This window comes from Gopherus evgoodei, unplaced genomic scaffold (genome assembly GCF_007399415.2).
Source record: "Gopherus evgoodei ecotype Sinaloan lineage unplaced genomic scaffold, rGopEvg1_v1.p scaffold_39_arrow_ctg1, whole genome shotgun sequence".
Classification (NCBI taxonomy): domain Eukaryota; kingdom Metazoa; phylum Chordata; order Testudines; family Testudinidae; genus Gopherus; species Gopherus evgoodei.
The window spans coordinates 670,103-696,749 of NW_022060060.1; the positions used below are offsets into that span (position 1 = coordinate 670,103).

General features: G+C 52.6%; 1 protein-coding gene across 1 annotated transcript in view; it reads right to left on the minus strand.

Moving 5' to 3' along the window:
• LOC115642209 overlaps positions 1-26,647 on the minus strand; it is a 440,558-nt gene that overhangs the window by 413,190 nt on the left and 721 nt on the right. The window lies entirely within an intron of this gene.

Sequence of the window (26,647 nt, forward strand, 5' to 3'; positions counted from 1 at the left end):
AGCCCATTAGCACCAACCTTCACCATCACCCAGCAACAGCCCATTATGTAATTGCAAATGTAGACAGACCAGTAAAGCATTTAATGTTTTTCAGTCATGTATTTGGTGTATTTTCAAATTATTACAAATTAATTTTTGAATGTATTTCACTAGTTATTTTTTACATTTCCAAATACATGTTACTATAGTATTGCAACTTTTTTATTGGAAGGGGCCCTCGAAATTGCTTTGCCCCAGGTCCCCTGAATCCCCTGGGTGGCCCTGCCCAGAGTGTGTGAGGAGCCGGGGAGGGAGGGAAACGGGGTCCCCTGGAGCCGAGCCATGGCTGCAGTGGCGGGGATAGGGGCTCCCGGAGTGTGTGATCAGGTGAGTGGCCAGCTGGGCTCGTGGGTGCTGAGCAGGTAGACCCGGAGCCGGAGATTCTCGCCTTCCCTCCCGCCAGGGTTCAGCCAGGGCACCATGAGGCTGAAGAGCAGCAGGTCCAGGGGGCTCTCCAGGTCCTCGGCTGCCAGCATGTCAGGGGTGCAGGGCGGTGAGCAAGAACTGATCCACCTTGGCTACCAGCAGCGACGCAAAGCCCAGGGAGGGGGCCGTGTTCTTCGTGCTGCCCTGCAGCCACGCCGCCACCTGGAAGTACTCCCACTCCGCCTCACCCAGCAGCTCCACCCGCATGGGGACGGAGTCACAGCTGGGCCAAGGCTCGGCTGCCGTGTGCTGGTAGCGGATCCCACGTTTGAGGGGAGTCCAGTGCTGGGGCAGCAGGGGGTGTGAGTGGGTGTGCACCAGTGGGCAGGAGGGGGAGCTCATGTCTCGGGGGCGCAGCCAAAAAATTTTTGCTTGGGGAGGCAAAAAACTTAGAGCCGGCCCTACCAGGGGGCTCTGCAGGTCCTTGGCCCCCAGCATGTTAGGGGTGAGGGCGGTGAGCACGAACTGATCCAGTTCAGCCACCAGCAGCGCTGCGAAGTCCAGGGCGGGCCGTGTTCTTCGTGCCACCCTGCAGCTGCCCTGCCACCTGTAAGTACCCCAGCTCCGTGCGGCCCAGCAGCTCCACCACATGGGGACAGAGATGCGGCTGGGCCAGAGCTCAGCTGCCCTGTGCTGGTAGCGGATCCCACATTTGGGAGTGGGGAGCCTAGTACTGGGGTGGCTGGGGTGTGGGTGGGGGGGGAGAGAGCCCAGTGCTGGTGTTGTGGGGGGGCTCTAGTGGGCGATGGGAGCCCAGGGCTGGGCTGGGGGGGGCAGCCAAAATTTTTTTTGCTTGGGGTGGCAAAAACCTAGAGTTGGCTCTGATGACAACACAGAAGTCTCAACTCTTTGGTGCCGATTTACCCACTGGAACAGGAGCTACAGTGTGGGCGAGGAAATGTTCTTCTGGAGAACATCAGCCAATACGATCCCAAAAGGAAAACACAGACACACAGAGAGATACACTCACTGACAGACAGACACACACACACACAGACACTCTTGACAGAAAAAAGACACACACACAGATACACACAGAGATACACAGTCACAGACAGACAGACAGACACACACTCTGACAGAAAAAAGACACGCACATACACAGGTACACACAGAGTTACACAGTCACAGACAGACAAGACAGACACATAGACTCTGACAGACAGACACACACACAGACACACAGAGTCTGTGTGCAGGGGACGGGTCTGTACCCAGCACTCCTGGCTGAACTGGCCTCACTGCTCTGCTCAGAATCCGCTTCCCCTTTTTGCACGGGGCCCCGCTCTGCTCTGAGTCACTGTGTCTCTAGCGCAGTAATAGGTGCCGGTGTCTGCAGCTGTCAGCGAGCTCAGCCGCAGATAATATTTGGTGTTGGAGGAATCCACGGAGATGGTGATTCGGCCTTGGAGAGACGGGGCGTAGCTTGTGCTCCCGGTCCAGTATCCCATCCACTCCAGCGCTTGCCCCGGGGTCTGGCGTATCCAGTTCCAGTAGTAGCTACTGGTGACGGTGCCCCCGGTGACAGCGCAGGTGAGTGTGAGGGTCTCTCCGGGCTTCAGCACCCCCGGGCCGGACTCCTGGAGCCGGAGCTGGGACCGGACACCTGGGGAAAGCAGGGATCGGTCAGATTCAAACCCACCTTCCCCCCAAAGCAGCGCCGCCTCCCGCAGTCTCCCGCCGACACTCACCCGGGGCCAGAGCCAGGAGGAGCAGGGGGAGGAGCAGAGAGTCCATTGTGCGCTAGGCGGGGACAACACAGAGCTCGCAAGGGGCAGCTCGGGGCCGGGGACTGTGGGTCTGGGCACCCTGGGGCCGCTACTTCAACACAGAGCCCGGAGCGGGGATTTGCATAACGTGGGAGCGTCCCAGGAAGGAGGGGGGGAGAGAGAGAATAAAAAGGACCGGGTAGGGGGCCCTCTGCCTCTCTGTGCCCACCCTGGACAGACAGAGTGTGTTACTGTGATGAAGTGGGGCTGTTCTTAATGTTTTCTCTGAATACCGTGGTGGGGGGGGCCCTCAGATTCTGGCCGAACCTCTGTCGCCTAGCAACTAATGGCCAGGTCCTTCACCCTCCCCCCCCAACCGCAAGGGGATGCTAAAGGTGTGGGAGAACAAAGAGGTCAGGTGACCTCCTGGCCCGGAAGGGCGGGGTCAGGCGGGAGAAGAACTGAGCATAGGAGGAGGGGCTGGAGGGGTTTCCAGTCTGGAGCTGGCTGGGGAAGAGAAGTGAAGTGCAGCCCTGGGTGTCTGGCTCACTGCCCCCCAGCATGGACCCGGCGGAGGGATCCAGTTTGCTGCACCTACAAGCAGGGCCGGCTCTAGGTTTTTTGCCTCTGCAAGCAAAAAAAATTTTTTGGCTCCCCTCCCCCCCCTGACATGACCTCCCCCTGCTCCTCCTCCTCCTGCCCCCCCTTACACTCCCTGCTGCCCCAACACTGGGCCCCCCCGTAAACATGGGATCCACTACCAGCACATGGCAGCCGAGCTCTGGCCCAGCTGCGACTCTTTCCCCATGGGGTGGAGCTGCTAGGCGGCACGGAGTGGGAGTACTTCCAGGTGGCGGCGTGGCTGTGGGGTAGCACGATGAACAGGGCCCCCTCCCTCGGCTTCACGGCACTGCTGGTGGCCGAGGTGGATTAGTTCGTGCTTATTGCCCTCACCCCCGACATGCTGGTGGCCGAGGACCTGGAGAGCCCCCTGGACCTGCCGCTCTTCAGCCTCACGGTGCCCTGGCCCAGCCCTGACGGGAGGGAAGGCGAGGATCTCTGACTGCGGGGCTACCTGCTCAGCACCGACGAGCCCAGCCGGCCATTCACCTCCTCACACACTCCGGGAGCCCTCTCACTGCCACCGCAGCCGGGGCTCGGCTCCAGGGGACCCCGTTTCTCTCCCTCCCCGGCTCCTCACACACTCTGGGCAGGGCCATCCAGGGGATTCAGGGGGTCTGGAGCAAAGAAATTTTGGGGGCCTCTTCCATTAAAAAAAGTTGCAATACTATAGTAACATGTATTTGGAAATGTGAAAAATAACTAGTGAAATACATTCAAAAATTAATTTGTAATAATTTGAAAATACACCAAATACATCATTGAGAAACATTAAATGCTTTACTGGTCTGTCTACATTTGCAATTATATAATGGGCAGTTGATGGGTGATGGTTGGTGCCAATGTGCTGTCGCTGCCTGGGGGTGGTGCTGCTGTTGCCCAGGGCTGGGTAGGGGAGCTGGGCTCTGGGTTGTAGGGTGCCTGCTCACAGGGCCTGGGCTCAGGACTGTGGGGATATGGGATCAGGGGTTCTTCAGCTCAGAGGGGCTGGGCTCAGAGCTGAGGGTCAGGGCTGTGGGGGATGGGGTCTGGGGTGGGTGCCCAGCACAGAGGGGCTGAGCTTGGAGCTGGGGGTCAGGGCTGGGGGAGATGTGGTTGGGGAGTGCCCGGCTCTGGACTGACCCCTTACCATGCCACTTACCCGCTCTCCCCGGCAGCACTGCAGTGGCGTGGTGTCTCCAGCGGGCCTGAGTTCCAGCCGCTCTGCTGCAGCTCGCAGCCACGTCCCCCTCACCAACTGAGACACCGGGGGATGAGGGAAGACTGGGGAGGGGGGAGCCTCCGACATGCCCTGCGGGGCCTGGAGCCTGGGGGAAATTGCCCCACTTGCCCCCCCATCCGAGTGGCTCTGACTCTGGGAGCCCCTCTTGCCACTGCCACAGCCCGGGCTCAGCTGTGTGAGGAGCTCCCAGAGTGTGTGAGGAGCCGGGGACGGAGTGGGAGCCAAGCCTAGGCTGCGGCGGCGGTGAGAGGGGCTCCCGGAGCATGCGAGGAGCCGGGAACAGAGGGAGGAAGGGTGCTGTTGCCGCTGCCACTCCCAGCGGCACCGTTTCCCAGTGGGCTCTGCAGGGCGCCACCGGGCTGGGCAGGAGGCGCGGCTCGCGGCTCGGGCAAGTGGCTGCGCCAGGGCCGACTCCTGGCAATGAGGCCCCAAGCAAAAGAATAAAAAATAAAAATAAAAAGGTAGGGGAGGGCAGAGTGCTGCCCCTTCGAAAGTGCCGCCCCAAGCACATGCTTGGGGGGCTGGTTTGCAGAGCTGGCCCTGCCTACAAGCTCTGTTTTAGACCGTGTTCCTGTCATCTAATAAACCTCTGTTTCACAGGCTGGCTGAGAGTCACGTCTGACTGCGACGTGAGGGTGCAGGACCCTGTGGCTTCCCCAGGCAGGACCGGCTCCAGGGGTTTTGCCGCCACAAGCAGCCAAAAGGAAAAAAAAAAGCCGCGATCATGATCTGTGGCAATTCAGCTGGAGGTCCTTTGCGCTGAGTGGGAGTGAGGGACCTGTGATGAACTAGGAATGTTCTTAATGTTTGCTCTGAATACTGTGTTGGTGCCTCAGTGTCCCCATGGCAGTTCTTAAGTATCTGGCAGAGCCAAGGGCCAGTGCACCTAAATGCCTGGCACTCTGTCTCCTAGCAACTGATGGCCTGGGCCTCTCCTCTGCAAAGGTGCCAGCTGAAGATGTTGGAGACAAAGAGATCAGGTGACCTCCTGGCCCGGGAAAGGGGCTGAGCGGAGAGGAGGGGTTGGGAGGGGTGGTTAGTCTGGAGCTGGCTGGGGTCAAGGGTGGAGGGCAAAACTGGGGGTCTGGCTCACTGCCCCCAGAATGGACCCGGCCAAGGGGTCCGGTTCGCTGTATCTACAAGCTCTGTTTTAGACCCTGTTCCTGTCATCGAATAAACCTCTGTTTTACTGGCTGGCTAAGAGTCACGTCTGACTGTAAAGTGGGGGTGCAGGACCTGGTGGCTTCCCCAGGACCCCGCTGGGGCGGACTCGCTGTGGGAAGCGCACGGAGGGGCAGAGGATGCTGAATGCTGCAAGGAGAGACCCAGGAGGTGAAGCAGTGTGAGCTTCTTGCCCTGAACAAGTCTGCTCCAAGGGATAGGAGGCTCCCCAAAGTCCTGCGTGGCTTGGTGAGGAGCAGTTGCAGAGCAGTCGCCCGGTGACTCCATGACAGGACCCTCCGCCGAATTGCCACCGAATACCTGGACCTGCCGCCCCTCTCCGGAGTGGTCACCCTAAGCATCCTGCTTGCTAAGCTGGTGCCTGGAGCTGTCCCTGTCCCCAGGACCCTGCTGTGATGGAGTAGGAACTGTTTGCACAGTGAATGGGAGGGCAGGGGATGACTTTAGGTCATGGATAGTACCTGGGCCTGTGTGATGAACTGGGAATGTTCTTAACATTTTCTCTGAATACTGTGTTGGTGCCTCAGTGTCCCCATGGCAGTTCTTAAGTATCTGGCAGAGCAAAGGGCCAGTGCACCTAAATGCCTGGCACTCTGTCTCCTAGCAACTGATGGCCTGGGCCCCTCCTCTGCAAAGGTGCCAGCTGAAGGTGTTGGAGACAAAGGGATCAGGTGACCTCCTGGCCCGGGAAAGGGGCTGAGCAGAGAGGAGGGGCTGGGAGGGGTGGTTAGTCTGGAGCTGGCTGAGGGCAGACCTGGGGGTCTGGCTCACTGCCCCCAGAATGGACCCGGCCGAGGGGTCCGGTTCGCTGTATCTACAAGCTCTGTTTTAGACCCTGTTCCTGTCATCGAATAAACCTCTGTTTTACTGGCTGGCTGAGAGTCACGTCTGACTGCAAAGTGGGGGTGCAGGACCTGGTGGCTTCCCCAGGACCCCGCTGGGGCGGACTCGCTGTGGGAAGCGCACGGAGGGGCAGAGGATGCTGAATGCTCCAAGAAGAGACCCAGGAGGTGAAGACGTGTGAGCTTCTTGCCCTGAACAAGTCTGCTCCAAGGGAGAGGAGGCTCCCCAAAGTCCTGCGTGGCTTGGTGAGGAGCAGTTGCAGAGCATCGCCCGGTGACTCCATGACAGGACCCTCCGCCGAATTGCCACCGAATACCTGGACCTGCCGCCCCTCTCCGGAGTGGTCACCCTAAGCATCCTGCTTGCTAAGCTGGTGCCTGGAGCTGTCCCTGTCCCCAGGACCCTGCTGTGATGGAGTAGGAACTGTATGCACAGTGAATGGGAGGGCAGGGGATGACTTTAGGTCATGGATAGTACCTGGGCCTGTGTGATGAACTGGGAATGTTCTTAACATTTTCTCTGAATACTGTTGGTGCCTCAGTGTCCCCATAGGCAGTTCTTAAGTATCTGGCAGAGCAAAGGGCCAGTGCACCTAAATGCCTGACACTCTGTCTCCTAGCAACTGATGGCCTGGGCCCCTCCTCTGCAAAGGTGCCAGCTGAAGGTGTTGGAGACAAAGGGATCAGGTGACCTCCTGGCCCGGGAAAGGGGCTGAGCAGAGAGGAGGGGCTGGAGGGGGTTGTTAATCTGGAGCTGGCTGGGGTCAAGGGTGGAGGGCAGACCTGGGGGTCTGGCTCACTGCCCCCCAGAATGGACCCGGCTGAGAGGTCTGGTTCGCTGTATCTACAAGCTCTGTTTTAGACCCTGTTCCTGTCATCGAATAAACCTCTGTGTTACTGGCTGGCTGAGAGTCACGTCTGACTGCAAAGTGGGGGTGCAGGACCTGGTGCCTTCCCCAGGACCCCGCTGGGGCGGACTCGCTGTGGGAAGTGCACGGAGGGGCAGAGGATGCTGAATGCTCCAAGGAGAGACCCAGGAGCTGAAGACTGTGTGAGCTTCTTGCGCTGAACAAATCTGCTCCAAGGGAGAGGAGGCTCCCCAAAGTCCTGCCTGGCTTGGTGGGGAGCAGTTCCAGAGCATCGCTCGGTGACTCCGTGACAGCCTGTAACCTGAGCTAAGCAGGGGGGAAGGGAGGTCAACACCTTTGCCCGAGAAGCTAGACAAAGGCAGAGAGCCGGCTGGAGGGAGTTAGTTCAGTTTTGGTTTTGGGCTGGATGGCTGGAATTCAGGGAACCCCAAGCTGGGGACTAAGCTTCCTGAACCCCCATAAGAACTTGATTGAGGAGTCCTGGTTGTGCCTATAAGCTCTGCTGTAGCCTGTGTTCCTGATGTCCAATAAACCTTCTATTTTACTGGCTGGCTGAGAGTCACTGTTAATTCCAGGAAGAAGGGTGCAGGGCTGGACTCCCCCATAGTCCGTGACACCCGCTGGGGCGGGGTCACTGTGGGAACGCATGGAGTGGCAAAGGATGCTGAATGCTCCTAGGAGAGACCCAGGAGGTGAAGCCATGTGAGCTTCTTTCTCTGAAGACAGTCTGGTCCCAGGGAGAGGAGGCTCCCCAAAGTCTTGACTGGCTTTGTGGGGAGCAGTTCCAGAGCATCGCCCAGGGACTCCGTGACAGTTACACACACACACACACACACACACACACACACACACACACACACACACACACATATGCTTTGCTCGATTGTGGCTGAGGAGGAAAATACAAAACTCCATAGTGAATTAAACTCTCACACCTCACCGCTGTATCTCTCATCAGTTTCTGGTGTCAATTCATTCACTCATGTAGCCAAAGGACTCTCTGAAGAAGTTGAATTTCGAGCCCAGGAACTTCAGTTGTTCTTATTCGGTATCTTTCCTTGTTTCAAAGCCCCAAACACTTCCCCCGATGCTTCCGAAACTCAACAGTTATTGATTATTGACACCTGTTGATTGGTTATTGATAGGATGCACAGGCGTAGCTGGGCAGGCAGTTAGCGGGCTCTATTACGTTATTAAGGGGAACTTGCAGTCCAGATCCCCTTGACATCTTCCCAGATCTGACACTTATATTTCCAAGGACAAGGGGCACAGTTTCTGGAGGGATGTGGACAGTTCTCTTCTCTTCCAGAACAACACGTTGGCAGAAGGGTTTCTGCGACTTTCAATAGTCTCAGAGATCTTCTATTCCAGGGCTGGGGATGGGTCACGTTCGAGGGGATGGGGGAAGGCAGAGTGTATGCCTGGGATCTGAAATAACTTTGAATTGGCACCACGATCTCTGCTCCAGCGGCTGCACTGACACACCAGCTTTGAAGTTGATCTGACTATATGGGGACGTAAACCCAAATTCATTACTCGACTTCAAGCCAAATCCCTGTTGCAACCTTCATTGTGGCACCACTAGCAGTGGCCGCATAATGTATTATTTCTGTGATGTGTCCAGTCCTCTCCAACCGACAATGGAAATCCTGCCATGTTACAGTGTGCGTGTCCATTTCTTTCTCTGCCACAGACTCCCTGAGGGTCCCTGAGCAAGTCACCTAGCCTGGCTGGTCCTCACTTCCCCCTCTGTCAAATGGGAATAACATCACCCCCCCCACACACACCAAACAGGGATTTGGTGAGGAGATATACATTGATAAAAGTGTGAGGCTCAGATACTGAGGTGATGAGAGCCATAAAATTACCTATGATAGAAAAATACATGATCACAGAGTGTCGTTGCCTCAGTTTCCAGTACAGACTTACCAGCCTCCTAGAAGTGCTGTGAGGCTCAATACGGATTCTAAGGTATTCGGGTGCCCTTAAGAGACCTTGGTAGAGAGGGAGAGAGACAGAAGCAATGGCTGGAAAGTCAATACATATTCCCAGCTGGAAAGGGAATAGACACTCCCCAGACCAGGGGAAAGTTGTGTGTGTGTATCGCTGGGGTGAATGAGCCCTGTTTTGGGAGTGTTTGGGCTCCTGTATCCTTATTAACTGCACTGGATGGAAGGGCACGGGTGTTGGTGTGAGGATGAATGTGGCTGGTGATGGAGAGACGATGGCAGAGATTTGTATAGGGTTACTAAATCCCCCCATGCTTTAATTGTTGAAGGTCAAACTCTTTCCTACAGGGACACAAGATCATGGGATGTGTGTTGCACACAGTCACCCCGTTTACTTTTAGCAGAAAGATGGGATGAGAAAGTCAGCAGGGAGAATTTACACGGGCTGAATTAAACCGTCAGAATGTAAATCAGTTCAGCACCTGTGTGCAAACACGTTTTCACGGAGTGATCACTCTTCACTGGTTTCTATTTCTGTCTTCATGAATTTTCACCACGTGCAAGTGAAAACAGAGGCTGTCCCTTTACAGCCATCTCGCGGAAAGGGGCGTCTCCTGCTTTTCTATAGGAATTAGCGTCACAGAGGCATGAAACTGTGTAGGCTCCGCTTCGCCTTTCTGTCCGGGCCCTGCTCTGCTCTGTGTCACTGTGTCTCCCCTGGCGCAGTAATACACGGCAGTATCTGCAGCTGTCAGCGAGCGGATCTGCAGGGAGAACTGGTTCTTGGAGGAGTTGGTGGAGATGGTGATTCGGCTCTGGAAGGACGAGGCATAGTTCATGTTCCAGGTGGAACCGCTGTAATATCCCCGTCCCAGCCACTCCAGCCCTGTTCCAGCGGGCTGCCGGATCCAGTCCCAACCGTAACCACTGGTGATGGAGTGACCCGAGACAGCGCAGCTCAGCGTGAGGGTCTCCCCGGGCTTCATCGCTCCAGGGCCGGACTGGACCAGCTGTACCTGGGAGAGGACACCTGGGGAAAAGAACAGAGCTGACTCTTGCCTGGAAGCGGTGCATTCCCCACCTTGGTGTTTCCCAGGGTCCCATGAAATACTCACCTGATGGGGCGGAGAGTAGGAAAAGGGAGAAGAGCAGTGACAGTGTCATGGTGATTGTTAATGGAAACACTCCCCAGTGAGCAGGACCGGGCAGTTCTGTATCTAGGGAGAGACTGAGGCTCCTAGAACCAGGGGTTTGTATTTAACCAGGAACCCCTGGGGCAGGGATTTGCATGCGGGTTCCCCAGAGTGAATATAAGAGATGACAGGGGATGACCCTCAGTACATGGTGATGTCCCTACGGGGACAGTGTTACCAGATTTGCCCAATACTTTTGGTTATGCTCATTTATTTGGATTACTCTTTGGGGGGCAGGTGGGTTTGGTAATTCTATAAATGTACAGCTTGAATCATGTGTGTTTTCATATGGATTCTCCCTTATGCCAGCACTTTCAAGCTGCCGCCCTTATATGTCCCAGATTCAGCAGGTCCCTATCCCCACTCTCACGTCACAATCATACTGGTAGTGACCTACTGGATGAGCAAACCCCACAGTATTCTGGGCACTGCAGGGATCTTTAGCTCAGGTAAAAGAAGCGTTGCTGTAGAGTGAATGGGGAAAGCTAAAAACACAAAAGAATTAAGTTCAGTAAAAGAGAGAGAAGCAACCAGCTTAACCATAAAGTTATTTATTGAATAAAAGTGATAACTACACAAGGAGGGCTAAACCCACAGAACATACATTATTAAAGGTTAATACCTAAAGTAGAAGGGAAAACAGAGAGAGAGAAGTATCAGAGGGGTAGCCGTGTTAGTCTGGATCTGTAAAAGAAGCAAAGAATCCTGTGGCACCTTATAGACTAACAGACATATTGGCGTATGAGCTTTCGTGGATGAATACCCACTTCATCTGATGCACCCATGAAAGCTCATGCTCCAAAACGTCTGTTAGTCTATAAGGTGCCACAGGATTCTTTGCTGCTTTTAGAGAGAGAGAAGAGGATCTCACCACTCCCTGAAGCTTGAACTGGTAACTCAGGGTCCTGAGTGCGGGAGACAGGCAGATCCCCCAGCATGATCAGTCAGGAGATGGAGTCCCAGTGGAACTGATGCATAGCTTGGATCTAAAACCAGAACACTTATGTGAATATAGGGAGGGGTTTTTGTAGAGAAAGAACAATGGAGATGTCTTAATCTTGTCACCCTTGTCAGGCGGGGTCTAGTTGTGTCTCCCAGCCAGGGCCGGCTCTAGCCATTTAGCAGCCCCAAGCATGGCAGCACGCTGCGGGGGGCGCTCTGCTGCTCCCCAGTCCCACGCTCCGGTGGAGCTCCCGCAGGTGGGCCTGCGGATGCTCCACTGGAGCCGCGGGACCAGTGGACCCTCCGCAGGCACGCCTGTGGGAGGTCCACTGGAGCCACCTGCCGCCCTCCCGGCAACCGGCAGAGTGTCCCCCGAGGCATGCTGCCCCAAGCACATGCCTGGAGCCTGCCCTGCTCCCAGCGCCCTTCACTGCTCTCTGCAGGCCTTTCTCTGGTCCGTCTTGGTTAAAGCAGAGATGGGGGTGTCCCTCAAGAGTCAGACAGGCCAGAGACTGTGCCCTAGCTCCCCCCAAAGACAAAGCTGACTGATATCAACAGGTGTCCCCTTTACACCCCAGAGAGACGGTGCGCTCAGCTCAGTGCGCATAGAATGGGCGGCGGTGGGTTGGAGAGTCTAGAGGAGAGGATCCTGGACTGGGACTCAGGAGAATCTGCTGGGACAGGCACTAACATGCAGGTTTGGGTGGTGGTGGGGAGTGTACCAGGGAGACCTCTGTCCAGTGAGAGCCGTGTAGGGGACGGGAGAGCACCCCCACCCTTCATGTCACAGGGTAGGATCCAAAGCCTGCTGAAGTCAATGGGTGGAGCAGGGGCTAGTGTGAAATGGGCTGGGTGAATAAAATCAGTACATGCGTTGTACGGGCCGGGTCAGTAGAAGAGAGATCGTCCTGGGAATCTGTGTTTGGGGAGGAGCCGCAGCGGCGGGGAGAGAAATGAGGGAATAGCAGGACTAGAAGAGACCTGGAGACGCCATCTGGTGGAGTCCCCTGCACTCCTGGCTGGGTGCAGTCCTGGACCGTCCCTGACTCCTGTTTTCTTCCGGGATCAGAGACTGAGAAATTCCTTCAGTGAGCGAGGAGGGGCCTGGGCATGGAAAGAAGACGCATCTTCAGGGCTGTGTTGTGATAATAGAGGTGATGGGCCTTCAGCTAGGAATGAAGAGTCCAGCTACTGCAGGTGGGTGTGTCACTGGCCTTGCTGTGTGACCCTGAGAAGTCTGTAACCCTTCTGCCCCTCTGAGTTGGCAGCAACAAGGGCCGGGTTCAGTATCCAGGGGTTCCGTTTCAGTAACACAATGCATAACCGGCTCGAGCCCCCACCCAGTGACCTGGGACACTCACATACCACACCCCCCTGGGCGCCTCTAGGAGGCAATACTTCCCCTCTCGCAAGCACGGAGTCTGAGTGTAGCAAAATCTTTTTAATAAAGGAAGGAATCAATGCGGCATCCCATTGGAGAAACACCACAAACAGGGTTATAACACAAACCATAAACAAAAACCCACTTCCAAGTATGTTTGGCAATGTCCTTTTTCCCCTTAGAGTTTTAAGTCCAATCACCCCAAAGTCCAACAACCCAAAAGTCTCTGGTCAATGCCACCCCAGCGTTCGAGAGTTTATCTGTAGAGGTCCCTCCCCCCAACCTGGGTAGAACGGAGAACCTTACGTGGTCCGGGGGCCAACTACCCTGCCTCTCCGTGGGTTCTGCTTCTGCCTTCTCCACAAACTGCTCCGCTTTACCAGCCGCTCCACGCTGCTCCTCCAGCTGTCCTCAGAAACTGCTCCGCTCCACCAGCTGCTCTGCTCCATGAGCTGCTCCAGTTCTCCCTGCAAACTGCTCGGCTCCGCTTGCTCTGTGGGCCGCTCCACCCGTCCCACAGCTACTCCGCTCTGCCAGTCGCTCCGCTCCACCAGCTGTCCCATGATCCACTCTAGCCATCCCCACAAACTGCTCCACTCCTCCAGCTGCTCTGTTCCACCGTATAGCTTCAGGCTCCCCCACTAGTTAGCACAGCACTCAGTGCTCTCAGTTCAGTGATTTCAACTCTTAGTGATCTCAGCTCTTAGTAGGGGAGCCCCAGTGCTAGTGCACCATTAGCCCAAAGTGAATTCAGCTCAGTAACCTGTATCTAGATTCTTGAGGGAACAAAAAAATCAACTCTGACATTCCACACTGGAGAGAGAAGTGGGTGGAAGTGATGCTTCTGGCTCCACAAGGAGACTGCACCACCATGCACAGATACCTGTCCCCAGCCTCTCTCAGTTCACTGGGTTTTGGAACCCATGCCCCTTGTCTAGCAAGTACCACCCAACTGAGGTTGAGTCATTTGTCACCAAGCAGTCCCACAGCTCGGCAGCCTGGGGTGGGGTAGGCGTGCCTATGCAAATACACTCTTTGAAATTCTTTCCACCAGATGTCAGGGTAGAGCTTATCCTGACTCTGCTTACAAGTCATTTCCCCAGCTGTGCCTCTCCCTCTCCTTCCCCTTTGTCTGTGCAGATTGTGAGCTCTTCAGGGCAGGGACAGAAAGCAGGTGCCCAGGGCAGTGACCCCTTCTCAGCTGGGGAGTGTGGGCACCAATGTCATATTGACAATAACCGAAACTCCTAATGTCCAGTTATCTACACCAGGAATGATAATACATTGACTCTGTGAGGGAAAGTGGCTGAAAGCTAAGTAGGGTCGTGTGTCAAAGTGTGACATTTCCTCTCCCGAAGCCGGGTTGTAAGGCAGGGTGGTGGCACTTCCAGTTTCTATTCTATTCTGTCTGTACGTTCTGATACAGAGGTTACCACATCTGGGCACCTCCCTGTGCATTGCTCACTCACCTTGCAGTTCCTATTGTTGGGTCTAAACTTTTGGTGAACTTTGGAGCCAAAACACACCCAGACTGGCCGTCTCTGCATAATCCTTTCTGAACCCTTTATCGAACAAAGCACTGACCTGCAAACTACTCATGACACCCCTATCACTGTGTGAAGTTTCGCACATTCCCATTTCCCTGTCCTGGCCCTGTCCGTGGTGACATCACCAGTTCTTCCAGCCAGGCTCAGTAGTAACCCTGAGGTGTGAATGGCAGGTGAGTGGGAGGGAAGCAGCGGGGGATGAGAGCACACGGGGAGAGTCAGGGTTTGCTGGTGATTTCCTTGTTTAACCCTTAGTGCTGCAATGAGAAGTGACATTGTTGTCACTGCTGTTCTGCAAGATCAGGGTATTGACTGCTTGTGTGCACTTAATGAAACCTTCACTCCTAGAGATTCTCACTCCTTCTCTGTACCTGTCTCTGTGTGTCTGAGAGGAAGATCACAGCATTAAATGCCCTGAATGTCTGTATAGCTACCTGCTTCCCCTTTTTGTGCCAGTCCCACTCTGCTCTGTGTCACTGTGTATCTGGTGCAGTAATAGGTGCCGGTGTCTGTAGCTGTCAGCGAGCGGAGCTGCAGGGAGAACTGGTTCTTGGCGGTGTCTGCAGAGATGGTGATTCGGCTCTGGAAAGCTGGGGCGTAGCTGGTGCCCTGGCTAGGTCCGTATATATGCCCCATATATTCCAAGCCTTTCCCAGGAGCCTGCCGGATCCAAGCCCAGTCAGAGCCAGAAGAAATGGAGTAACCAGACACGGTGCAGGTCAGTGAGAGGGGCTCTCCGGGCTTCACCACGCCGGGCCCGGACTGGACCAGCTGGATTTGGGACCGGGCACCTGCAAAGACAGGAAACATTATAGTTAAAACCTTCCCCGTCTTCCTCAGGGTTTGGTCATTTCCCCCGAAATTCTCCTCCTGACTTACAGGCCGAGATGGCGAGTAAAACCAGGAACGGTAGCACATTTTCCATCGTTTGAAAAGGGGAGAAAAAGTGACAAAAATGAAATTTACTTCAGCCCCTGGGCAGGTGAGTCCGGCAGAACCCAGGAGCTGCTGTTTAAATGGGGATCCTGGCTGGGAGATTTGCATAAAGATCAGACACTCCGACATCATTCTTTAAAAGGAGCTGAAACCACCCCAGCTCTTTAGCTGCCTTTGTTCAGTTGCTCTCTCATGTCTTTGTAACAGGGCGGGGAAATGAACCGGCGGTTAGCGAATGCTGTTGTGTGATCGTCCGTTCTTTCTCTCTTTCTTTCTTTTGTCAGACTAGGAGTCTCCCAATGAAATTAATAGGCAGAAGCTTTAAAACAAACAGAAGGAGGCACCTCTTCAAAGCATGCACAGCCAACCTGTGCAACTTGTTGCCAAGGGATGCTGTTAAGGCCAAAACTAAAACTGTTTTGTAAAAGAATTAGATTAATTCACAGAGAACATAAAGCATAAGCCAGGCCTTACTGGGTCCTGCCAAATGTCCATTTGGCCCAGTTTCCTGTGTTCTGACAGTGGCCAATACCAGGTCCCCAGAGGGAATCAACAGAACAGGGAATCACTGAGTGATCCATCCCCTGTTGCTCATTCCCAGCTTCTAGCAAACAGAGGCTAGGGACACTATCCCTGCCCATCCTGGCTAATAGCCATTGATGGACTTGTCCACCATGAATTTATCTCCTTCTTTTTTGAACCTTGTAATAGTCTTGGCCTTCACAGAATCCTCTGGCAAGGAGTTCCACAAGTTGACTGTGCATTGTGTGAATAAATATTTCCTTTCAATGGCAGATTTACAGGGAAACAAACTTCCTCCCAGATGCTGCACCCCCCTGCCCTGAGCCCCCTCCCGCACCCTAAATTCTGGCCAGATCCCACACCACAACTTTTTTTAATATTATTTTTATAAAGTGCTCTTTTCCAAAGCACTTTACAATAGTTAACTAATGGTACAAACAATACTTGGAAAGATTGTTAGGTAGTCCACTGAGACTCTCAGCGATTTTCACATTGTCTGTGGGAAAATAAGTGCAGCTACAAAAACAATCAAGGTACCTCACTTTATTTTCATGTACTTGCTTTTACTTACAGGAAGAGGATGAAAAAATGAGAATGAAAAACGGGGCCTGGGGAGATAAGAGAGAACTGTTCTTTCTCTTAGCTGGGTCTCAAGGAAGGGCCCCAAAAATGAAGCTGAGCACAGGGCCTGTCATAAACAGATAGCTAAGGGTTAATGTCTCTTTCACCTGGAGCACCTGACCAGAGGACCAATCAGGAAACCGGATTTTTTCAACTTTGGGTGGAGGGAATTGTGTGTCTGAGGTCTTTGTTTTCTGGCTGCCTGCTTTCTCTGAGCTTTGGAGAAGTAGTTCTGTTTTCTAATCTTCTGTTTCTAAGTGTAAGGACAAAGAGATCAGATAGTAAGTTATATGGTTTCTTTTCTTTGGTATTTGCATGAATATAAGTGCTGGAGTGCTTTGATCTGTATTCTTTTTGAATAAGGCTGTTTATTCAATATTCTTTTAAGAAATTGCCCTGTATTGTGTCATCTTAATACAGAGAGACTATTTGTATTTTTTCTTTCTTTTTTATATAAAGCTTTCTTTTAAGACCTGTTGGAGTTTTTCTTTACTTCAGGGAAATTGAGTCTGTACTCACCAGGGAATTGGTGGGAGGAAGAAATCAGGGGAGATCTGTGTGTGTTGAATTGGCTAGCCTGATTTTGCATTCCCTCTGGGGGAATAGGAAAGTCCTTTTTGTTCCAGGACTGGGAACGGAGAGGGGGAGTCACTCTGTTTGGATTCACAGAGCTTGTGTCTGTGTATCTCTCCAGGGCCCCAGTAACTCTAAATCTGCTACTGCTTCCTTTTCTTTGGTATAAATCTGCTGCCTATTCATTTCATTTGGTGACCCCTAATTCTTGTGTTATGAGGCTAAGTGCATCCATGGCTATTAGCCAAGGTGGCCAGGAACACACTCCCATGATCCCGTTGTCTCTAGAACTCTGGCTACCAAAATCTGGGACTAGACGACACGGGATGGATCACTCAACAAACTGCCCTTTTCTGTTCATTCCTTAGGCAGCACTTGGCTTTGGTCCCTGTCAGAGGAGAGGCTACTGAGCTAGACGGACCATTGCTCAGACCTTGTAGATCCAGTGCTACATCTGAGAGCAGGTTCTTTTACTGGTGCTGAACACCATAACTTTGGGCACCTGCTGTTTGTTATTTGATTATAAAGTTGTTGCTCCTTGAGATGAAATCAATATGATGATGTTGCCTTTAATTTTGCAAAGAGGGCTCTGCGATTCTTTGTCCTTTCCCAACATTGATGAGACTTGTCCCGCCCCCCGGAGCCCTGGAAACAGGGGATGATATGACGGGACACTGGGAATTTTTGGCTTTCTACACCCAGGCTGCTGCATAATCGACTCCGCTCCCTATCTGGGCCGGGCTGCGGTAGGATTCCATTCTGCTTGGGAGCAGCGCCCCCGTCTGGCCGCATCCAGAGCTGCAGCTGCTGCTGCAGAAATGCCTCACGCATCGCTGGCTGGATGTGGGAGTGAGATGCCCAGGTGGGAAGGGGGGATTTTTGTAGGTGGGGACCGGGCAGGGAGAGAGATGAGCTGAGTTACCCACTTTCTCTCATGCAGTGTCTGGCAGAGACCAGAACTGACCCGAATCTCCTTAACCCAGTCCCCCGCCTTTCCCCTAATCCTACCCTTCCTCCCATAATGAGCTGCAGCGGGAAGGCTGATTTTTGGAGGTGCTGGGCCCCTGCAGATCTCACTGACTTCAGGCAGAGCAGTGCCCGCGTAGCGCCTCTGACACTGGCTCCCCTGGGGCAACATTTCCTACCCGGTGTCTGAATTTGGGAGTGTGAATTGTTCGGTTCCCAACGGGAGTCCCAGGGAACCTGACTCCCAGAAGTGGATAATCGCCCACAGCTGTGACAGACGTCACTCAGAGATGCAGGCATGGAGCATGCTTTGGTATTGAGGCCCGGAGTATCTCACCATTCATGTCACCGTTACCCTGGTCTCAGTGAGTCCCCGGTGCACATTTCAGTGGGAAGTGCAGGGAAGCAGAGCGTGTAAAATCCCTTGGTGGAAGGGGCTGGGAGGGTGGATGCAAGCGGAGAAACGTGGGTGACTCCTGAGATCCCATGTCGGTATGCCTCGCGTGTTTGTCTGTCTCATCCCCTACAGCACTGATTGTCCATGTAGGCTGATTATTTCGAAATTCGCTTCCCCTTTTTGTGCCAGTCCCGGCTCTGCTCTGTGTCACTGTGTGTCTGGCGCAGTGATAGGTGCCGGTGTCTGCAGCTGTCAGCGAGCCGAGCTGGAGATAAACTTCGTTTTTAGAGGTGTCCCTGGTGATGGTGACCCGAGACTTGAGAGCCGAGTTATACTCTGTGCTCCCTCCCTGTGCAGTGCTGCGGATAAACCCCAGCCACTCCAGCCCTTTCCCTGGGGGCTGCCGGTTCCAGCTCCAATAGTGATCACTGACAGAGACTCCAGAGACTTTACAGGTGATGCTGAGGGTCGTTCCCGGCTTCACCGCCCCCAGGCCGGACTGGACCAGCTGCACCTGGGACAGGACACCTGAGGAGAGGGAAAGAATTAGCCACCGAAAGAATCTGTGGATCTGTTGTTAATTTTTCACTCTCAATAAACACTCACAGGAGGGGGCAGAGAACAGGGAAAGGAAAAGCAGCAGAGATTTCATTCTCCTGTCCATGCAGCGAGGGGAACTCCACAGGGGCAGGACCGGGCAGTTCTGTGCATGGGCAGGCCTGAGGCTCCCAGAACCTAGAGTTGATATTTAAAGAGGAACCTCCACGAGCAGGGATTTGCATGCGGGTTCCCAGGGCTGGTATAAGAGTCGGCGGGGGTGAGAGCTCAGTACATGGCGATGTCCCCTTCGGACAGGGGTCCCCCTTACACCCCAGAGAGACGGGGCGCTCAGCTCATCAGAGCTATACATTGTTCTGGTGATTAGCCGAGGGCCTTAGGAGCCAAGACAAAAATCTCAGTGTCAGTTCCTAAATCGTCCAGCCATCACTCTTGCCAATGAGTAAATCCACGTAGGGGCTGTGGATTCCCAAATCCCACTCGTGTTAGTGGGAGGTGGGTGCCCAAATACTCTGGGCGGGTTGGGTAATCTCCCTCTTAGTAAGCCTGGCCTCAGTTCTACTTTTGTAAAACGGAGTTAATGAGACTTCCCTGGCTCAGCTCGGATTGTGAGGGTCAAATCCAGGAATGGCTGGGAGTCAATCACACGCTCAGGCGACACTGGGTAGAAAAGAACAGAGGCAGTTTGCCATCTGGGTATCCAACTGCCAGCGAAATCCTGTGAGATTCTGGCTCCTAAATGCCGCAGGGTTGTAAATAACCCTGCACCCTTAATCCACGGACCATCCCCTGAGTGTTGTACACCGGGGTGTGGGGCAGGCGTGTGGCTAATGCGAAATTTGCGCACATGAGTGGGGTTTTGGAACAGGATTTAAGGGAATTGGGATCCCCAAACCCACTGGATTTGGGCACGTTTTGAATTGTTGATGTCATTTGAGTGGGGTTGGAAAGAGAAATTGGAAATCAATCCCATGGTCGTAAAGAGGCAGATTCTCACATAAAAGGAGGAGGAACCAGAGCAGAGGAAGCAAGAAGATTCAGAAAATGGAGCAGGGATTTGGGTAAAGGGAGGGTGAGGGCCAGCTCCCTCTGTCTTGGTCTCTCTAGCTAACAGGCCACCCCGTCTAACCGGGAGAGAGAGAAAGGTTGGATTTGCCCAAGTAACACCAGCAAACAGCTTTCAGGGCAGGAGGGAGGCCGGGAAGTTGGCAGATAGGAAAGCGGCAGCTTCTGGGCTGTATCCAAAGAAGGCCTGTGATTGTGGTTGGTCAGAGTCTGGGCTGCCTGGGACACACACTGGAAAGGGGGCAGAATATGGCTGGTGGGGATATTAAACCTCCTCCTTGACTTGAATCAGTGATAGTCAAACCTCAGGGATTAAGGAGCCGATTTAGTGAGCGATATTCCCCGAGAGAGCCACAGTAGCGTGAATGATGGGAAATGTTTAGTGTGTCTACACACAGAGGTGCACTTGAACGTTTATATATCGTATTTGTATTGATATTTGTATAGCTATCAAACCTCCCACAGCAATGGGAACGAGACCTGCCGGTGCTTATCTGATTGGTTCCCCCTGGGGGAGCCCTGCGATGTGATCTCCGTGTGTCCATGTTACAAGGAGCTGCCTTAGGAGACGAGGAACCCCCCACCCCCACGCCACCTCTCAACCTCCTTTGGGCCAGTGTCTCACCGCACTTCTAATGGAGACGTGAGTGTGACAGGGCCCCGAGTGACTCTAGACAATCCGCTTCCCCTTTTTGTACCAGCCCTGCTCTGCTCTGTGTCGCTGTGTGTCTCCGGTGCAGTAATAGGTGCCGGTGTCCGCAGCGGCGAGGGAGGCCAGCTGCAGGGAGAACTGGTTCTTGGAGGTATCCGAAGAGATGGTGGTCCGGCTTTGGAGAGACGCAGCGAACCACTTTCTCCCGTCGTGTGGGTATATACGTGCTACCCACTCCAGCCCTTTCCCTGGGGGCTGCCGGACCCAGTTCCAGGCGTAGCTGCTGCTAGTGATAGATACCCCGGAGACAGCACAGGTCAGGGTGAGAGTCTGTCCGGGCTTCACCGCCCCCGGGCTGGATGGGACCAGCTGCACCTGGGACAGGACACCTGGGGAAAAGGAAACAAAACATGGAGGAAATTAGCCACCGAACGAATCTGTGCATCTGTCCCCGATTCTCCTGCTGTCCGAGAGACACTCACAGGTGAAGGCGGAGAACAAGGAAAGGAAAAGCCACGGAGATTTCATTCTCATTTTCATAAAAGGAGGGAAACTCTCCAGCAGGCAGGACTGGGCAGTTTTGTGTCTGGGGAGACTGAGGCTCCTAGAACCAGGGTCTGGTATTTAACAGGAAACCCCTGGACAGGGATTTGCATGCGGGTTTCCCCAAGGGGTATAAAGGGATGGACACCTCTAGGCAGGGAGCGCTGTCTGTGGGAAGCAGAGTCCCGCATCCCCTCATGTCTTAGCGTGGGACCCAAAGTCAAGTCACCTTCACTGGAGCCCTTCAGGGAAGCAAGGGACTGTGGATCAGGTCCCTAAACTGGGGGGTTCCAATCCAGCCGCGCCTGGTGCCGAATGCCCCGGGCAGAGCTGTACAATACAGACAAGAGAGGGGAGATGTCCAGAGACGTGACACTGTCCTGGGAGTGTCGGATGAGGAAGGAGCCGCAACTGTGGGGAGCCGCCCACAGGCTGGTTCCGGCCGGGCACCAGAGAGCGAGAAACCGCTTCAAGGAGAGGGAGAGAGCTGCGCACAGAGGGGCGGTGCGGGTTGTGGGCTCTGTCAGGGTAAAGGCCATGACAGCAGTAACCCGGGGACAGTCTGAGCACAAGCTCGGGGGAACGCATCTCCCTAGTGTCGGTTGCTTTTGCTGTAGCAGGGACACCTGTGAGGCAGAGAAACAGTGCGGGAGAGATATACACGCTGCTGTGCCCTGCGGTGGGGAGTGAAACTTGGTCTGTGTATAGGTGTGTGTTAGGCTGAACCCCAGAGAGTCCCTTACACTGGCCTGTAAAGTAGCTGGTGACCCCATTCCCAGCTATGCGGTTCAAGACACTGTTGAGAAAGGTAGGGAATGGCTCAGGGACAACCAATATTCTTGGGTCATACACTCTGCTCTTTCTCTCAAACACAAGGGCGTCCACGGAGAAGGCTGACAAAATGTCTGCTCATGACCCAGAGGAGAAAGAAGGCAAACTGGACTGGAGTAAGGTGTCTTTACACTCGTATAACCTCATCCAAAGTAGGCGCTGCACTGTTATAACTACATGGGCGAAAACATTACACCCCTACCTCAAGCAGTTATATGAGTTCAAAAGCTGCATGTAGACGTGAGCTGACTGCTCTAGGGAGTCATGACTGGTTTAGAAACAGAGTTACTCCAGTTTGTCTTAGGCCTTGTCTGCAGGGGAAATTAGTTTGGATAGAACCTAAAATGTGAATTTAAATCCATGTACATATCCTGATCTAACCCAAAGTGTGCACTCTCATTTGGGTAGAGAAGTCCCTTTCCAGGGTTTAGAGTCTATCCCTTGGCCTGCACTTGGACTAACTTCTTTCTTTCTTTCTTTCTTTCTTTCTTTCTTTCTTTCTTTCTTTCTTTCTTTCTTTCTTTCTTTCTTCACAACTGAGTAAAAGGCATCTCTGTATTGGTGCATTGGCTTTTACAAAAATGTGTTGGGCATATGAAATTGATATAAATGGCCTCAGGGAAATGACACTCTTGTGGGAATGTCAGATGGGGAAGGAGCAGCAGCTGAACGTGGGGGAAGGGCTGGTTTAGGCCGCAGAGCCTGAAAAGCAGCTGTGGTGAGAGGGATGGAAAAGGGAATGGAGAGAAGATGCAGCTCCTGGGCTTTGTCAGAACACAGGCTGTGGTGGCAGGACACAGGGCAGAATCTGAACAGCAGGATGGGGAGAAACCAACCTTATAATAGGTATGTTTCATGCAGAAGAACTTCCTCGGAGTGAGGGTGGGCAGGAGAAACACTGCTGCCCCCGAGGCAGGAATAGGATTTGTGGGGCTGATTTTTGTTTCCGTGTGCTTGTGTCAGTGCTACCTTCTACTGCAGGGGTGGGCAAACTTTTTGACCTGAGGGCCACATCGGTTTCCGAAATTGTATGGAGGGCTGGTTAGGGGAGGCTGTGCCTCCCCAGACAGCCAGGTGTGGCCCGGACCTCGCCTCCTATCAGAAACCTCTGGCTTCTGACCCCCTGAGGGCCCCCTGGAACTCCTGTCCCATCCAACCCCCTCCTGTCCCCTGTCCCCTGACAGCCCCGGAACCCCCACCCCTGATTGCAGAAGAAATCAGGGAGAGGAGCCCCTGGGCCCTGAGTGATTTTGTGTAACTCTGCATTCCCATTAATCTTTCGCTGCCTGTTCATGTAACCATTGTAATGAAAACAAACGCATTTATTTTCTCAGGAAGTTTGACGAGATGCTGTGGTAGCTGAAAGGCAAACGATGTGCAGGAAAAGGGGGTAAGTTCTGGATTCTCTGTGAAAAATCTATTCCTATTCAATTCACTCTTTCTCTCTCTCTCGCTCTCTCTCTGTGTTTGTGTCTGGGTGGCTTAATTGTCTCTGTAACTCAGACCTCACTATTGTTTACTGGCCACTTCTTTTTGGGCTGAGTCCCTTCTTTCCTCCCTGTCATTGGGCTACTTCGGGTACAGTAATTGGTTATAGTGTCTGCAGATGTCAGGAAACTTTGCTGCAGGGAGTGTCCAAACACTGACGGTTAAACAGAAGGTATGAGATTGAGTTCTTGTGGTAATTATTATCATTCAATGGCTTTTTTGCCCCAGAAAGACCTAAGGGAGTTAGGCAGCCAAATCTCATTGAATGTAAAATTCCATTGAGTTTTCACGTAATTTCACTTCATTTGCAGTCACATTGGGAACAATTCAGTAACTTTCATAGATATTAAGACCAGATGGGACTACCAAGGGACATGATCACCTAGTCTGACCTGCTTAACACAGGGCATTGAACCTCACCCGACGATTCCTGCAACAACTCATCAGTAATCTTCGAGTTTTAATATCTGTTTTAGTAAAACCTGTGTGTGCATAGATTATCATCCACCTTCCTCTGAGAGACAAAGTGAGTGAAATAATATTTGTGATTGGACCAACTTCTGTTGGTGAAAGAGACAAGCTGTGTGGTTACACTGAGGTCTTCTTCAGGTCTGACCTTTTCCAGACCTGCAGAGATGCTCTGTGTTGTGCAAACACACGTCTCTTTCACCATTAGAGGTTGTTTCAGTAGCAGATATTACCTCACCCACCTTGTGTATCTTAATATTTTTGACACCATCATGGCTACAACAACACTGCAAACAACCTTCCTCTGAAGCATCAGATACCGTTGGAGGTAGGATACCGGATTAGACAGACTTCGAGTCTCATCCGATATCTAATCATGTTTCTATGAGAGAGAAAAAAACTTGTTCCTTTCAGAGCTTCGGATTACAAGAGCATTCTCACACTCTCTCGCTTTCTCTCTTGGGATGCTTGTATCACTGCTCCCCCTACCGGAAGGAATGAGATCTGGTGTGTGTGTGTGTGTGTGTGTGTGTGTGTGTGTACACACGTTCTACACTCACAGGGGTGATGATGTGATTCCAATCCCATTGAGATTAACCGTTTCGACTTTCTCTGTGTGAACACTCTTGCACTGATTATAAATCTTGCTTCCAGCATTTTTCCTGGCTCCCAAGCTGAACCGCTGGAACGAATTTGAAACAGAAAAAAGAGCGTGCACACACCAAAATGGCACCCATTTAACTAAACTGATTTATATTGATTCGGAGTAATTGATATTTGTAGGTTAGTCCCCAGGGAGCAATAGCTGTTATTCTTTAAGGTCACCGTGCCACGATTCTCAGGAATGTTTAGCACAGGAGTCTATTTGGGGAGGGGGGGGAGTGGAAAGGGGAAACAGAAGATGTCCCTTCATTTCCATCTAGTGCAAATGTCTTGTGTTTGTGTTTCCCTTTCTCTAGACAGATAAATTACAACAAGACAGAGGCCTGAAAGTCTGCTCAGAATCCACGCCCCCTTGTTGCACGGGTCCCTGCTTGCTCTGTGTCACTGTGTCTGCCTAGCGCAGTAATAGCTGCCGGTGTCTGCAGCTGCCAGGGAGCTGCAGGGAGATCTGGTTCTTGGGGGAATCAGGGGAGATGGTGATTCGACTCTGAAAGGATGAGCCTCAGGGTACATCTACACTACAGGATAAATTCGAAATAGCTTAAACCGATTTTATAAAACAGATATTATAAAGTCGATTGTGCGCGTCCACACTAGGCACATTAATTCGGTGGTGTGCATCCGTGGTCTAAGGCTAGCATCGATTTCTGGAGCGGTGCACTGTGGGTAGCTACTGTAAAATAATGAGGCCAATAACGTCGATTTGCGTCCTCACTAATCCTAAATCGATATAGTAATATCGATTTTAGCGTTACTCCTCTTGTTTTGTAGGAGTACAGAAATCGATATAAAGAGCAGTGTAGTGTGGACGGGTGCAGCGTTAAATCGATTTAACGCTGTTAAAATCAGTTTAACAGCGTAGTGTGGACCAGGCCATAGTCTGTCTACCAGGTGGAACGGCTGTAATATCCCCGTCCCAGCCACTCCAGCCCTTTCCCGGGGGGCTGCCGGACCCAGTGCCAGCCGTGACCACTGGCGATGGAGTGGCCCGAGACCACGCAGGTCAGGGTGAGGGTCGCTCCGGGCTTCGCTGCTCCCGAGCCAGACTGGACCAGCTGGATCTGAGCACGGATACCTTGAAAGAGGAAGGAATTTATTTCAGGAATGATAATGCTGTTCAGATACTCCCTGGGACTCCCCCTGCTCTGCTGAAGTCAAGGGGCATTTCTCGCTCCATTACAAGGGAAGCAGAACTTTCCCTACCGCCTCCCACAGATACTCACAAGAATGGGTGGCTAAGAGGAAAAGGAAGGCCAAGAACGAGTCCATGAGGTCTGTAATAATAAGCAGACTCCCCAGCATCCGGCGCCGGGCAGTTCAGTGTCAGATTTAGCACCTGGCTCTGCTCCCATGGAAGTCAGCGATGAAATTGCCAGGGTCCAGCCCTGCCCCAATGACCGGGAGGGATATCTGAACTAGTCCTGCAGATATCAGTGATGTTAGGCAGGACCTCAACCAGTGTAAATGAGCAGAATCTGGTTTTCATTGACTGAACTAACAGGAGGATTGGACCAGATGGAGACGGGTCTGATTCCAGCAGAGCTGGGTGGGAAATAGGCTGTTACCCCTCAAAAACTTTTATCTGTCTTAAAGAAAGAAAGAAAGAAGAAGAAAGAAGAAAGAAAGAAAGAAAAAATCTTGAAAAGTAAAAATTTACAATAATCTACAAAAAACAAAATATCTTTCAACCAAATGCCCAAAATAGATATTTTCTGGAAAAACTGTAGCTAAAATCCTAATTTTCCACTGCAGAAAAGGGCTGACGGGAAATTTTTACCATCCATTTCAGTCACTGATATGCCCTAATTACCTTAGTGTCTGAGCCCCTCACGATCTTCAGTGTATTTGCGCACATAACTCTCCTGTGAAGTAGGGAAGTGTCATTATCCCCATTACACAGACTGAAAACCGAGGCAGAGAAAGACAGACTCTCAGAGGCATTTAGGTTCCTAAACATCCAGATAGGAAGGTATTGGGATTTTCAAAAGTATCCAGATGTTAACAACTCATTGAAATCAATGGGAGTTAGGGAAATACCTACACCGTAAGCACCTAAATATCATCAAAATAGGTGGCCTTCGGTGAGCTAAACTGCTGAGGTACTTAGGCATCTAGTGGGATTTGCACATTTGCAACTTTAGATTCCCAGCTTTGGAAATGTGGTGTAGAGAGACCTGTGGAAGGTGAGTCTTGTGCTTAGGGCGGCTGTGGAATCTCCATCACTGGAGATTGTTAAGAGCGGGTTCGACAAACACTCTCAGGGATGGTCCAAAAGATAGAATTTAGTCCTGCCATGAGCGCTGGGAACTGGCCTAATGACCACTCGAGGTCCCTTTGGTAGACCTGGGGGGTGGGGGCGGTCACAGAGAATATTGAATGGCCGGATTTTTAAAGGTGTTTCAGCGGGAATCATTAGGAGGCCGAATCCCTTTATAAATCTGG